A 15177-nucleotide genomic window follows, 5' to 3' on the forward strand; every position below is an offset into this window, starting at 1 on the left:
ATGACATTGAAGATGCAATAATTAATGTTGCTTGTGCCTGAGACTCCTTTGTCAGCAACATTATATTACCTTTTGAGCTCCAGACAAGGCTCCAGGAGCAATGGCAGAGAGCTATGTAGTCCAACATAGTGACCACCAGCAGCTTTAGCGGTAGCTGGTCTGAACACAATTGTGATGTGTTCTAAGTGTGATATAAACACTAGATTTTCGGAATTTACTATGGCAAAAAAAGTAAAAGTTTTCATTCATAGTTTTTGGGTTTTTTTTTCTTACTTTTCTTTTTTTTTTTTTTTTCTTTTTAGGGCCACACCTGTAGCATATGAAAGTTCTCAGGCTAGGGGTTGAATCAGTGCTGCCACTGCAGCCTACACCAGTCACAGCACGCTGGATTTGAGCCACACCTGTGATCTGTGCCACAGCTTGCAGCAACACCAGATCCTTAACCCACTGAATGAGGCCAGGGATCGAACCCACACCCTCATGGAGACTGTATTGGGTTCTGAACCCCCTGAGCCACAATGGGAACTCCACTCATAGTTTTTATATTGGTTACATGTTAAAGAGTATATTTTAGATCTATTGGGTTAAGTAAAATATTGTTAAAATGAATTATACCTGTTTTTTCACTTTATAATATAGCTACTAGGAAATTTTAAATTACATATGTGGCTCCCATTATATTTCCACAGACAGCACTGAAATGGAAGATAGAATGAGTGCCCTCAGGGAGCTCTTGTTTTAGGCAGGCTGATAAGCAAACAAACAATGGCAGATGACAATCATAAACATGAGCTGCTCTGGTACCATCCAATCCAGATGCCTGGATGAGCCCTGGAAAGTCATAGCAATCTGCAGCAGGAAATGATGGCTGCACTGAATCTTCAAATATAAGCAGGAGAGAAACTTCAGTCAGGGAGAATATTCCAGGGAAAGAATAGAGCATGTGCAAAGGCACAGCCCTTTGAAATTGTGTATCATGTTTGAGAAACTATTTATTGTTTAGTATATTTAAAACTAGGGTGGGTTTGTGGGAATGGGAGAAGCAAAGCTAGAGAGATAGGCATAGGCAGGGGCCACTGATGAGGGGTTTTGAAAGTAGGCATTAAGGGGGGTTTGGAGGAAATTTGGACCTTGCCTCACATCTAAAAATGTGCCATCTTCCAATAATATTGAAAAAGCCCTTATAAACTTTGAAGTGAACTTTCTCCAAAACAGTCTAATGTGAATTCTAGAAATGACGTTGGTTATTGTTTTGCTATTGATTCATGAATCAACTTATGTATAGCCAGACAACCAGAAGAGCAATGCCCATAGTATTGCTGTGTGTTATATAAAATATAAATAATGCTTAGAAAGGTGCTGAAAAGTCAAAAGGCCCTATTAAGTAGCATAAAATGGTTTTTTGGAGGATGCAAAAATTACTTAGACAAAGCTACTTCCTTCAGTTATAATTCACTAATTATTTACACAAAAAGCAGGCAATATTTCACTGCCTAGGAGTTACTGCAATTTTACATGATTTATGCATACTTCAAATGACCATAACATCAAGGACTTTGTAAGGAAATCATGTTTCAAGGCCAGTTCTGTACTGAGAGTGGATCATCTGATCATCCTGGCATAACCATGATTGCCCCCTGATGGAAGTGCTTTCTGCCTACAGCTATGACTACCTGACTTCTCAAGAAAAGCTTCAATTCTTCCCCTCATCCTGGAACTAATAGATTTCTAGGTTAAAAAAAATAAAAAAACATTAAGACCCCTGATTAGTACATTATCTGACTAAATATCACTTCATACATTATCTGAGTGTGGCCCCAAGATTTGGTAAATAGGCTTTGAAAAAGTATTTACTTCGAACCTTAGTATATCCTAAATGAGCATCCGCCATTTTCTTTCATCTTGGGTGCTGTGCTTCTTAAGTTCTTGCCTGGATCTTCTCTCCATACCTGTTCTACTCCAGTGATTTGTGCTTCCTGACTCCCTCTTTAGGCTGGTCTATGTCTGTGTCTGCGAACATGTCATGGTCCTTAGTCTTGTTACACCTATGGGTCGGTACCCAGCAGATGATGGACCTGATGCACCCTATCTCTGCATAAGTAGCCCCAATGTTAGATTCCATGTTGAAAATGCCCACTGAGAAGAGTATACTGTTTAAGAAGTTAGGAAAGCAAGCCTTTTGAAGAAGCTGTATTTGAGGCTTACTATTACAGTTTTTAGATATAGTATCTAATTAATTTTATGAGCTTAGACTTTCTCTTCACAGGCAAACCACTCCATTGTAACGCTGAAGCTGCATTTTCAAAGGTGGTTGAACTTTTCAGTTTTTCATTTTGTTTGTTTTGAATTCCTTCGTTCTTTTGAACCAGAAAGTAGACTTGATTGCTGGGGGTTGAGGGTAAATTAACTAATTGTTCAGTTGGATTGTAGAAAATAGCATGAGTAATTCTGAAAGCAAAGCACTTCCATTGACACAAACAGCCCATGTTCTCCATACTTGGTTTTCAACCAAGATAAGCTAGATAACTTGAGCCTATCACTAAGAGCCCAGTGTCTGATCCTGGCCTCATTCACCAAAGAACAGCATAGCTGAAGTACTCTATTGCAGATTCTTTCTTCATGGTCAGACTCAGGGTTTCATAAGTTTACCTTGGTCACAGACTGGGCCTGTTTACCTTTTTCTTCTGCAGATGATTTATTATATCCTACAGACCTATGCCCTATAAGCACAGGGGAAATAAAATTTAATGGGAAGAATAGGCAATCATGAATCTATTGGTTGGTTCAGACTTGGGCTGTCTACTGCCAGTCATCTATTTTTTGGTAGTCATTTGAGATGCTGAATAACTAGAGAAAGTGATTGACTTTTAAATAATTAAGGAATAATACCTCTCTAGGGGATAATGAGCCATTAACATTGGAGTGATTTTTATTTTTTCACTTGGAACTCCACAATGCAAAATTAATTTTGTGTTGTTAGTCTCTCATCATCCTGTGGTACTTAAACATGTTGGGGAAAGTGTATTAAAACAAGTCTGCTGCCTAGGAGAAATCTCACTGAGTTAGAATGTATAAATCCAAGGAAGGGCTCTGTGAACCACAAATACAGTGGAGGAGGGGCGATAGGAGTAACCATGGCCATCTGGACTGGAGAAAGACGAACACATACTGCACTCAGTCTCTGTCTTCGGTCATTTTGCTTTAAAGCTCTGTCAGGTGGGGTGGAGTGTGGAGGCAGAGAGTAGGGATGGGTTTTAGGAATGATTAAGAGATTGGGAAGACAGAATCAATGACCATGACATATCCCTTTGAAAACAGGACCCATCTGTAACAATGAAAACTCTTCAAAGGCAAGAGGATGGGTTTAAAATGAAAAAGTTGCCTTCAGCAACTCCCCACATCTGCACTTTTTTTTCAGTCTGATTTGTAATATTTAGGGGAGCAGCCTGGCCGTATTTAAGGTTAATCTCAGTGTTTGTGTGTCATCAGTAATTCACTCTATAGAGCGGGGGTTTGCTGAGCTTTGACACACCAGGCAATCAGTTCCAGCCATTATAAGGTGGCCAGTAGAGGTATCTGGATAAAAGAATAATTCTTCCCAAAGGGAAATTTTTGATTTTCAGAAGACCTTTCCTGGAAGTTATAATATCAAATGGATCATTGAATCCTGGGGTGTGTTTTTTGTTTGTTTGTTTTTAGCTTTCAGAATATTTGGGAATTTTGTCATCTTTTGACCAATCTCATAGATAAACATTCTCTATGCAGGAAGAGGTAGTGAATTTTCATTTTTCTGTTGTGTAATTTCCCTGATTGGTGTCAGGACACGGGCCTTGTGAACATGACCTTGTTTTTATGTTGGGCTTATACTGTACTCTTTGAACTCCTGGTACAGCCCTCCCAGGAAACCTCTGAGCTCTCATACAGGAAAGCAGATAATTGAAAGCAACTCTTGAGCTGGATCTGTTCACCATCATCTGTTATTATCACCTAGACACAGCCTCTTGTGAAGGCTTTGTATCTGAGGAGTCTGCCTCTAAAGTCACAGTGGCAATTAATAATGTCCACACCTAAATCAAAATTGCTACTTCGACTCTTGCTAGTAATATAAGATTCTTCCTGTTTCTTTCATAAATTAGTTGATAACTGTCTCTGCTTCTCTTCTGAGTGAAAGGATTTTAATTACACAATGCACAGGAGCACAGAGCTTCATCTCACGGGCAGCAGACAATGGAGACTTGTGATAAAAGCACATTAAACCTTCATTGAGGTTGTTTACACATTTGTAATGGTGGCTGTGGTCGTCTCTGATAGCAGGGACAATAAATCAAAACCTTAGGATGTTCTTTTCATTAGCCAATGATTTTATAGCCTGTGGTGGCTTTTTAACTATCCATGCGTAAAATGGAGTGATATAATTTGTAATTACTGGAAATAACTAGTTTTAATTCCCCCAGCGGATATTTAGGGCTTTCATATGATTTGGAAGACTCAAGTTGACTTCTAAATAGTGCATTTATAGTCCTCTATTAGTAGATTACAACCCACTGTGCACTTGGGGAACTTCTGTGGGCTTCTTTCCCAGCCTTTCCTAGGGGTTGCATCAGTCCTGTAACTCAGAGTACGGCCACTGTAGTGGTGGTGTTGATCCCAAGCAGATGATGACAAGAAAAGCTGCCTGGTACCCTGGGAAAAAGATGGGATAGGAGGAAGAAATGAAATGTGAGAAGAAAAGTGGAGTGAGAGTTCTTTCTGGAAAAGCGTTCTTTCCTCCTAGCCATACTGACTACCAGGTGTGTAGACTTGGGCTTGTTACTTATTCTCTCCGAGGGTCATTTACCTCATCTGTAGAATGGGAGTGTAACATCTGCCTTGTTCCAAGGACCAATGAGACAGTACCTGTGACAGTGCTGTGCACAGATGCTGGTTCAGTAGAAGGTTCTCAGGGTATGTAAACTCTTTTAGCCACCCGTCTGCAGCCTCTGCCAGAGAGTAGTCTGATTTGTCCTTAGCTTTTTCAAGAGACCTATATGAAAAATCAGGAGCACTTTGACCCATTTGAACTTCCTTCATATCATACTTTTATTTGCTAGCAGGAAATCACAAATGAAAATTTGCATTTCAGAACCCTAGTTTGATACTTAGGATGTAGATTTATAGCTTGAACTCAAATCCCAAAGTAATCAGTCAGTGTTAGAGAAATTATAACAGAAAGGCGAAATTTAAAAACCATGCATATCTAGTTTGAAATGCTTAGTCAAGTCTCCTTGAGTGTCAGAAGGTTCTGGAAATATTTGCAAAGTTCTTTCACTGAAAAATGCTATGACAGAATTGGGCAGGCCTCAAATCCCAAGAGGGTGGTTGACAGGACACATCCTATTGGCAAGTGGGCTTAGGATAGAATAATCTTTCTCCCAATTCTTGCAGTCTCATCATTACATCAGGAAACAGTTTCTGGTTGTTTGTTTTGTTTCCCATCCTCTGTTGATGTGTTTAAGGCTGACACACTTCCATTTTGTGTATTTCTTTTCACTCAAGCAAACAGTGATATGTAGGCCAACAAAATGCTAGATGTGACATGTCAGATAGAACTTTCCTATGTCTTCTAATAAATATATAGGATCAATTCTGCTTGAATCTGCCTTAGATATCATTGTCATATTATTGCTATTATTATTATATTATTATAAATATTATTAATATGTAGAATGTATTAATATAACATTAAAATATAAATTTATATAACAAAATATACTAGCAGACATTAATAATTATATATTATGATGATATCTCTACTTGCTTAGCACCTGCCAGGTGCCAGACTTTATAGACATTGTTTTAAATCCTTATAATATCTAAGCAAGATGGGAATTATTGTCCCAAGGTTATAGATAAGAAAAATGATTGCGGTTCAGAGAGGTTTAGCAACTTTTTCAGTGCCACAGAGCTAGTAATTATCAAAGCTAGGATTTAAATACAGTCTCATCTGACTCCAGTACCCAAGCAGTTTTCACCAGATTCTGCTGCATCCCTTTCTTGGAAAGTACATCACGCAGTAACCAATGATGCATTACCTGTGAAATAGCACAATCTACAGCTGCTTATGAAACTTGGCATGGCCCTGTGGGGCTCCTGGGCACAAAAGCCTTTCTGTGTCCCTCATTTCTTTTTCTTAAGAATTAGGCCTCATTCAGCCTCCATGACCTTCCCTGAGTTCCAAGGGACAGGTTCAGACAATTGCTGATCAGGGAAGGAAGAGGATACAGAGACAAGGAAGGAACAGCCAAGAAATAATAGTACAGCCTTGGGGCAGGATCCTGGTTCCCTCTCAAGGAAGACACATATTAATATAAGCATCTTATACACTTAAGAGAAAAGTTGTATTCTTATGATTCTTTTAGAAATGAATACTTTAAAATTGAACAGCTTAGCATCCCTCCTCGTCCTTCTCCCTGACTTAATTGCATCTTAAACACAATCAACCATATGCTAAAGATTAGGCACCCTGAACATAATTGCCTGTGGGTTAAAAATTATTTAACCCACAGGCAATTAAAAACAGGATGTTTTTCAGGAATTTTCCTAGTTTATTCTAATCTCTGATCAATATTCCCTTTTCGGGAGTTCCCATCATGGCTCAGTGGTTAATGAACCGGACTAGCATCTGTGAGGACACGGGTTGGATCCCTGGCCTCTTTCAGTGGGTTAAGGATCTGGCATTGCAGTGAGCTGTGGTGTAGGTTGCAGATGTGGCTCAGATCTGGCGTTGCTGTGGCTCTGGCATAGGCCAGCAGCAACAGCTCCAATTTGACCCCTAGCCTTAAAAAGACAAAAAGACCAAAAGAAAGAAAAAAGGAAATGCGCTTTTCTCAAGTAATATTATTCCAGGTAATAACCCAAAAGACCACCATCATGTTCATGCCGAGATCTCCTGACTCCAGCTTTGATGAATAAGATTCCCCAAAGAAAAAAGAATGTGTGTTTGTCCCAATCCTGATTCCTATCTGAAAACCTGTTTTGCTCCTTTATACTATAAAACTCCTCACAATTCTTCCTAAGGGGAGGCACAGTCTTTAGGGCATTAGCCTCTGTGACCCTCCTTTTCCTGGCAAAGCAATAAAGCTATTTTTTTTCTCCTTTACCCAAAACTCTGTCTCTGTGTTTCAATTTAGCACTGGCAGACAGAGGCCGAATTCCAAACCTTATAAGTGTTCCTAAGTGTCACTTTAAAATATGGGCAGATTTTAAACTACATTTACAAAGAGATAATTTGTTATAATAATAATAAATTAAAATTAATAAATTAACTTAATAATTTAAATTTAATTTACTATGGGTTGTTTATGAGTGCTTTTGAGTGAGGTAAATCATTTAGAGTAGTTTATTTCACAGTTGCCCAGGGAGTGGATTGATAAAATACAAGCAGAAAAATTTCAAGCAAACAGCCAGCACAAGATGGACACAGAGGAACATGAGTGCTAGAAAGCTTATCTCTGAACTTAAAAAGGCCCGATTCCTGTTTGTAACCCTGATGCAGATATTAATGGTTTGTATTTCATGGGACTAAATTTTTAGTGAATATAAAGCTTTTTGTTTTAGAAAATCTTAATGGAACTTTATGTGTTACAGATTTGCTTTCTTCCTAATTTTTGAAATCATATTTAGTTTAGGCTCCCAAATTTGGAGTCATCCTTGACAGCTTTGTCTTACATCCCAAACCTTATCCTTCCGGAAACTCTGATGGCCCACCTTAAAGATACATTGAGAGGATGAACGTTTCTTACCACCTTTGCAGTTATACCCTGTGAGCCACCATCATTTCTTGCCTGGTTTTCTATAATAAGCTTCTAACTAGCCTCCTTGCTTCAATCCTGTCCCCATGGTCTGTTCTCAACACAACAACCAGAATTACCCTTTGCAAACTTTAGTCAGCAAGTTACTCCTCGAACTGTCCGTGGTATCCCCATCTCTCTCAGGGCGAAATTCTACATGCTGAATAGGACTTTTCTCCTCTCATTGCTTCTCTGCCCTCATTTCCTGTGATACTTCCTACTCCCCTACTTCTGGTACCTGGCCTCCTTACTGTTCTTTGAGTGCCCAGGCATATTTCCCCCTGTGCCTTCACATAGATTGGTTGCTCCAATTGTCTAGTAGACTCTTCCCCAAATATCTGCTTAGCCAATGACCTTACCTCTCTCCAGTTTTTGATAGGATGTCACCTTCTCAGTGAGGCTAGCTTTCTATTGTCTTAAATATTGCATCCTGTCATTTTACTCTGTAATTTTACTACTTTTTTTAACATAGCAATTACCATTGCTTGCCAGCATAGTGAAAGAAAAATAATAGTTCTACCTTATATTTCAATATTTGGTAGATATTTGTAAACATAATGTATGCTTATGCATGTGGATAGTTTCATATTAGACAAAGGTGATATTTGACTAACATTTTGGATCAAAGTAGCACTAGAATCATTGCCTGGTTTCTGACACAAGTGGCTATTCATGGAACATAATAGACCTTTGGCTCTTTCTGGAATGCAGAGGACTGACCTTCTGGCTCTACATCTGGAGGGCTTCCTGCTCTTCAAAGTTTAATTTATGTTCAAGAGAAACAGTGACTTTTATGTTTGCTCCCAGTTCTACTTTTTAATGCCTGAGATAACAGCAGCTCTTCAAAGTAACAGTAGCATGAAATGACCAATACCATTACCAGCGGATATTATAAATACTCTTTAACAAAGAAAGAATCATAGAGGCACACAGAAGAGGAAAATAAATACCAACAAAAGATTTAGTCCCAGATCTGTATTAGGACATCATTATCAAAACAGTACCGAGAGGGTCACCATCTGTAGCTAACCAATTATAAAAGGTAAAAGCAAGCAGCAGCATCAGTGAACCCTAGTATGGACTATACATACAATACCTACAATCAGATTTGTTTTTATCTTTTCATATTATTAAGTTGAGCCAAACATATTATTAAGTTTGACCAAATTGACCTAATGGTCAGAAAGTTGTACCCCATTGACTATACTCTACTTGCTTCAAAAAAGGGTTAAAAACAAACACAAATGGGGAGATTACTTTCAAAGATTCTGATTGCTTAAACCAAAAAAATACTGGAAAATCAAGGGAAAAAGTAAAACATAAGAAATGACAGAAGCTGGAAGAGTGTAATTTAAAAAAAAATTGAGTATAAGTAATTGAACTTTTAAAAAGCATAAAATTAAATGAGAGGGTGGATATAGAAATGTACTTTTTAAAAAATATTTTAATAAGCTTAATATAATATCTAGACATAAGGATATGCTCAGTTATGCTGAAGGAACAAATAATCTCAAATATGAATGGCATAATATACTATAAGTATTTTTGCTCATGCTATGCATTCAGTGTAGTTTGAGAGTTGCCTCTGCCTATATTTGATCAGTTTTAGGCTCAGGCTTACAGAGTTTACCATCATTTAGGTCTTATCCATAGCTTTCTTGATTACTGTAGCCAGGGAAAAAGAGCCAGAGAGTTGACTTCTAGCAATTAGATGCTTTGGCAGAGAAGTGATTTATATTACTTTATCTACCTCTATCATAAAAATCCCTAAAATGATAGCTTTTGACTAGGAATGGCTCCACCAAGATAAATTAGTTGCAAAATCCAATCCAATATTTTTTTAAAAAAAAGTTGAATAGAATTGTTCAGCATTGTCTATCTGACCAATAATCATTTGCCAAAAATGAAAAGTCTAAATTAGCTTTTTAAATGAATGGTAACTTTGGAGCATTCTTTATTGATTAATTCAGATAGAGAATTCTTTCTTCAGAGACAGAGAGCATATGTCCAGTGAACTCTCCATGGATTATTCGATTCCATAAGGTGTGTGCAACGTTGTATTTGTATTGATGAGGCTATTTTATAACTCTGAAAGTGTAGAAGTTAACTTGTAGATAATAGATAATAATGCAAATGATACTTGTCCATAAGAATGTTAATGAATTATACCCCATAGAAAAGCAATCAGTTTCTACCCTATGGAAAAAGATAACCTCAAACATTACATTTAATTGCCTCGTGGAATATTAACCAGTTTTGCATCTATTAGCACATTCCTTTCACCATTTCCAATTGCCTATTTATGCAATGTTTATTCTGTAAGTTCTCCTTTGAACTGGTCTTAGCACATTACTGATTTCCATATTAATTTGAGTCAAAAACAGTCTTTGACATGTGGTCATTTTATATTTGCATGAGAGTCAGGATTTTACCTTTTTGAAAATTACGTGTTAGCATAATATTAAAATCATTGCTTTTTATGAGGCAGAATAAGATTTTATTTGGTGATACCCTTGATCTCTACATTGGGACAATGATGAGGCTTATCTGTTATACACAAAAACAAGTTGAACCAGAGAACATTTCCTGGAGGGTCTGTCTTATCCAAGAGTCCTATACAGGCTTCACCTGAAATTTATGCTAAAGGAGAAGGGGATTGTAGACACCAAAAAAACTGAGGGATTGGAGTGAACTCATTAAAGAAAATAAGCCCAGCTCCCATGGTAATTAAAAAATATTATGAGTACCCCTTGAAAGATTATTTCTCCTTTCCTTTTGCCAACATAAAATGCATCATAGGTATTCAATATCAATAAAATAGAATTGTACCCTATTCTAATCCATGTGGCCACATGTGGGCTGCCAATACTGGCATTTGTGGAGGCAGAAGTGAAGGCACAATAGTATAGGTTTTGTCACAAAGCCAACTCATTCTCCTCGCCAGCTATGTAGTGCCTCTTGGAGGGGGAAAATCAAGGTGCCTAAGTAAGGAAAAAAAAATGGATAAGAGAAGTCAATCTGTAGAGTTTTGTGAAGTACCACTTGCTTCTTCCCTACATACAATCAGTTAATCACCTTATAAAATGCCGAAATCATCAGAGCCTGAGCTGAAACAGCAAATTCAATTTTTTCCTCTCTTTTAAATGTCTCCTTTTCAGTTATACAGTATTTTTATGAAAAATTGATGTCTTGCTAGTCAACATGATGAATGTTGGAACATGCAGGGAATAGTTTAAAGAGTTTGTTTTAACAGTTATGCATTTAAATTGTCCCATTATAGTGGACATGTTTCCTCTGCCAACAAAAAATCAGTTCTTAAAGGTCCAGTTCTCCTAGAATTTTTTGCTGCCTTCAATCATTTTGATGGCAATTCTGATGAATTCATGAATTAAAATTATTTCATCCAAACATTAGATTTCAAAGTGGCAGTTCAGGGCCTCTTTTTCTTTTACTGCAGGGTTTTAATACATAATACTGAAGCCATTTAGAGTTTAAAAATATGATACATTCTCTAAGGAAAACCTTTAGCTATCTAGGCTCAGTAGGGCATTTGTCTGAAAGCAATTAAGATGTGCAATACATATCTGTATAAAAGCCATTTCTGCACTAGAGCTTTTTTTTAAGTCCAGTTCTTAGGTCAAGGTCCTAGGCTCTGATCTTGCTCATAGTACATACATAATAAACATTTACTGAACAACTGAGCACATAGAAAACATCATCCAGTTGTTCATTACTCTATTAGTGGAAGAACAAAGGTAAATTGTTCTTTTCTTTCTTTTTGTCTTTCTTTTTCTACTTACCCTAGGATCATGGATTTATAGAAAAACATAGCTGGATCTTAAGACCCATTCAAGCCAATTTCTACATTTTACAGATGAAGCAACTGAGGCCTAGAATTTTGCATAGCAGATTAATGGCATGAAAATTAGATGGAAAATCCAAGTCTGTCTGTCTGTCTCTGTCTTTCTTTCTTTCTTTTGTTCGTTCGTTCATTCTTGTCTTTTTACGGCTGCACCTGCAGCATACAGCAGTTCGCAGGCCAGGGGTCCAACCGGAGCTGTAGCTTCTGGCCTACACCACAGCCACAGCAATGCCAGATCCAAGCCACGTCTGTGACCTACGCTGCAGCTCATAGCAACACTGGATCCCTAACCCACTGAGCAAGGCCAGGGATCGAACCTGTGTCATCATGGATGCTAGTCAGATTCATTTCTGCTGAGCCACGATGGGAACTCCCAAGTCTTCCACCTTTAATTCTAGTGGCCTTCTCATTGTGCCACATTGCCTTTCTTGCATGTGTTCTCATAATACTCGTAAAGGGTAACCTGACCAGGCCTGGCTTTTCTTCTTCTGGAAGAAAAAGAGATAGATCCCAAAAGACCTTTTGGTTTTTTTTTCTTTAAGGACCATGCTTTTGGAAGCACCTCAGAGCTGGTACATATCGCCTTGGCTGCCCGTCATGAACCCATCTATTTCATTTCCTAGTGGACAGTGTCCTTTCTGAGACCTCAGCAAAGCAAGATTAGTAGCAATATGTCTGAAGTACTATTCCAATAAACATAGGTAAATATGAATGAAATTTAAGAAAATACCCTTTCCAGAACTCTTCTCAAGGAGTTATATGCCTACAGCAAGTTAGCAAAAGTTTCAAGAACCACAGCTGAAGGTTCTCCTAGGTCAAGGGTAGGCATGGAGGAATTTTAAGTCAGAGAATAAAATGTCTGATGGGCTCTTTCAAGAAAAGAGTAATTATGGCAGTCGAACGTCAGCATGAATGCAGAACTGAATGATGGGAGAACAGTTAAGAGGCAGCAGCTATGATGCTGGTACTCTTTGTCAGTGACCTGAGCACAGAGATAATGGAAATGCAGAGAAGTGAAAGGATTTGGCAGGTATTTGGGGGTAGAGTAGTCAGGACTTGATAATTGATTGAATTTATGGAGGGGGGAGTGTGAGATCAGGAGACTCAAAGATGATTCCTTGGTTTCTGGTTTGGTTGACTGAGTAGATGTACTATTAATAGGAATGGAGACATTTGGAGCAAGAGCATGTTTGGAGGGGAATATGTTGAGTTTTTCTTCCTGTTGAACTTGAGTACGTTAGGCACACAGGTGGAAATGTCCCATACATGATCAGATGTACTATCTGGAACTTTGTAGAGGATCATAAAACAAATGTGAACAGTATCTGCAGGCTACAGAACAGCTCAGAGAACCTGTTCCCACTCTAGCCTCATTTCCTAATGCCCACACCACCCCTACTCCACCCCAGCTACACTGGCTTCATTGTTGCATCCCCAACACTCCAGGCACACTCCAGCCTGAAGACCTTTGCAGTGGCCATTCTCCCTGCCTGTAATGTTCATCTCCCCATATCTGCATGGCTAACTCCTTTAAGGCTTTGCTCAAATTTCTCCTTCTCAGTGTGGCCTTACCAAGACCTCACTGTTTAAAATTATGTTCCCAATTCCCTCCCCCACACATTACTGATCTTCCTTTTCTCATTCCCTTGTATTATACTGCATTATGTATTTGTTACATCTGTTGTTTAGTGTCTCCCTCCTTCTGCAGGAATGGAGGGTCCATATGAACAAAGATCTTTGTTCACTATTGTATTCCAAGTGCCCAGAGTAGTGCTTGGTACACAGTGGGTTCTGAATAAATATTTGTTTACTGAATGAAAGTTTGTATAATGCTTAAGTGACACATCTATTGACTTGCTGAAGCATCAAAATCTCTGTGGGAGCCCTGATTCCCCACCACTGTGCGAGTCAAGGAAAGAAATAGGTAAGTATGGGCCAGAAGAGGTGGAGATGAGAGGATTGGGATGGGCCTTGAAGAGAGGAGAAGATTTGAACAGGTATAGAATGGGTAGGGAGCACATTTTGATAGGGGAGTGTATGATGCCTGTAATCATTGATTGAGAGGCAATTAGATAAGAAGTATTTGGTTTGGTTCCTATTAGAGAACAGAGTAGTGTACTGAACAGTGAGACTCTTCATTAAATAGTGTCTGAAATAAATTTAGTATCTATTACGTGGCAGGTACTTTATGTATATTATCCTAATCTTCCCATCAACTTGTAAAAGAGTATTATTCTCTTCTTTTGCAAAGTAGAAAATTGTGACTCTAGAGTTAAATTGATAGACTCTGAGTATACAGCTGGTAACTGTTTGATATGCAGTGTGATTCTCTTTGACTCCAACTTTCTGCCCTTTCTACTCTAGTATCATGCCTTTCCAAAGTGTCAGTTTGAGTGTGGGGTCTTCTACCCACCAGAAATCCCCAGGTTCCTCCAGTCTCTGAGTAATTTGTAGTAAGTCTAACATGGACTCGTAAGTAGTGAGCAATTGATGGAACGTAACTTTATCCTCTTCTCTTTATCTTACCTCTTTTTTTTTTTTTGCAATTTTTAGGGCCACACCTGCAACATATGGAGATTCCCAGGCCAGGGGTCGAATCAGAGCTGTAGCCACCAGCCTATGCCACAGCCACAGCAACATCAGATCTGAGCTGAGTCTGTGACCTACACCACAGCTCACGGCAACGCCAGATCCTTAACCCACTGAGCAAAGCCAGGGATGGAACCCCCCTCCTCATGGATCCTAGTCAGGTTCATCAACTGCTGAGCCACGAAGGGAACTCCTATCTTACCTCCTGAAAGGGAAGAACTCTTTCCCTTTACTATTAGCACACTCACACTTCTGGTCACCAAGTGTACGGAAGCTTTTCTTTCTTTTTTAGGGCTGCACCCGCAGCATATAAAACTTCCTAGAATAGGGGTCAAATCAGAGCTGTAGCTGCCAGCCTATACCACATCAACTCAGGATCTGAGCTGCATCTGCAACCTACACCATAGCTCATGGCAATGCTAGATCCCTGACCTATTGAGCGAGGCCAGGAATTGAACCTGCATCCTCATGGATCCTAGTCAGATTCATTTCTGCTGTGCCACAGTGGGAACTCCTATGGAAGCTTTTCTTATACCTAATAGTTCTCTGGTGCTCAGTGGACTCCTACAATTTAACTCAGTTTTGACACTAGCTACCCATAGTGGGCGAAGACCCCACAGGTTAAGGGCTCAATCCTGCAAGACTGCCTGCCCTCCAACATCAGGCTCCAAACATAAGTCCATGCTGTCCAATCATAAGTCTGTGCGTCTGACCAACTGGCTATAAATTGGAAGTTCTCATGACCCCCTCCTTAAGTAATAATTTGTTAGAATGGCTTGCAGAACTCAAGAAAGTTTCCCTACTAGATTACTGGTTTATAATGATGCAAATCAGGGACAACCAGATGGAAAAGATGTATAAGGCAAAGTACATGGGAAGGTGTGCAGAACTTCCACA

The 15177-nt window shown here is 38.9% G+C and overlaps 1 protein-coding gene across 2 annotated transcripts in view; it reads left to right on the forward strand.

Annotated features, from left to right (window-relative positions):
• The window catches only part of SCHIP1 (schwannomin interacting protein 1), a 579912-nt gene that overhangs the window by 109324 nt on the left and 455411 nt on the right, over positions 1–15177 (forward strand). The gene's annotated exons all lie outside the window — the stretch shown is intronic.

The sequence above is a fragment of the Phacochoerus africanus genome, chromosome 1 (assembly GCF_016906955.1).
Source record: "Phacochoerus africanus isolate WHEZ1 chromosome 1, ROS_Pafr_v1, whole genome shotgun sequence".
In the NCBI taxonomy this organism is placed as follows: Eukaryota; Metazoa; Chordata; class Mammalia; order Artiodactyla; family Suidae; genus Phacochoerus; species Phacochoerus africanus.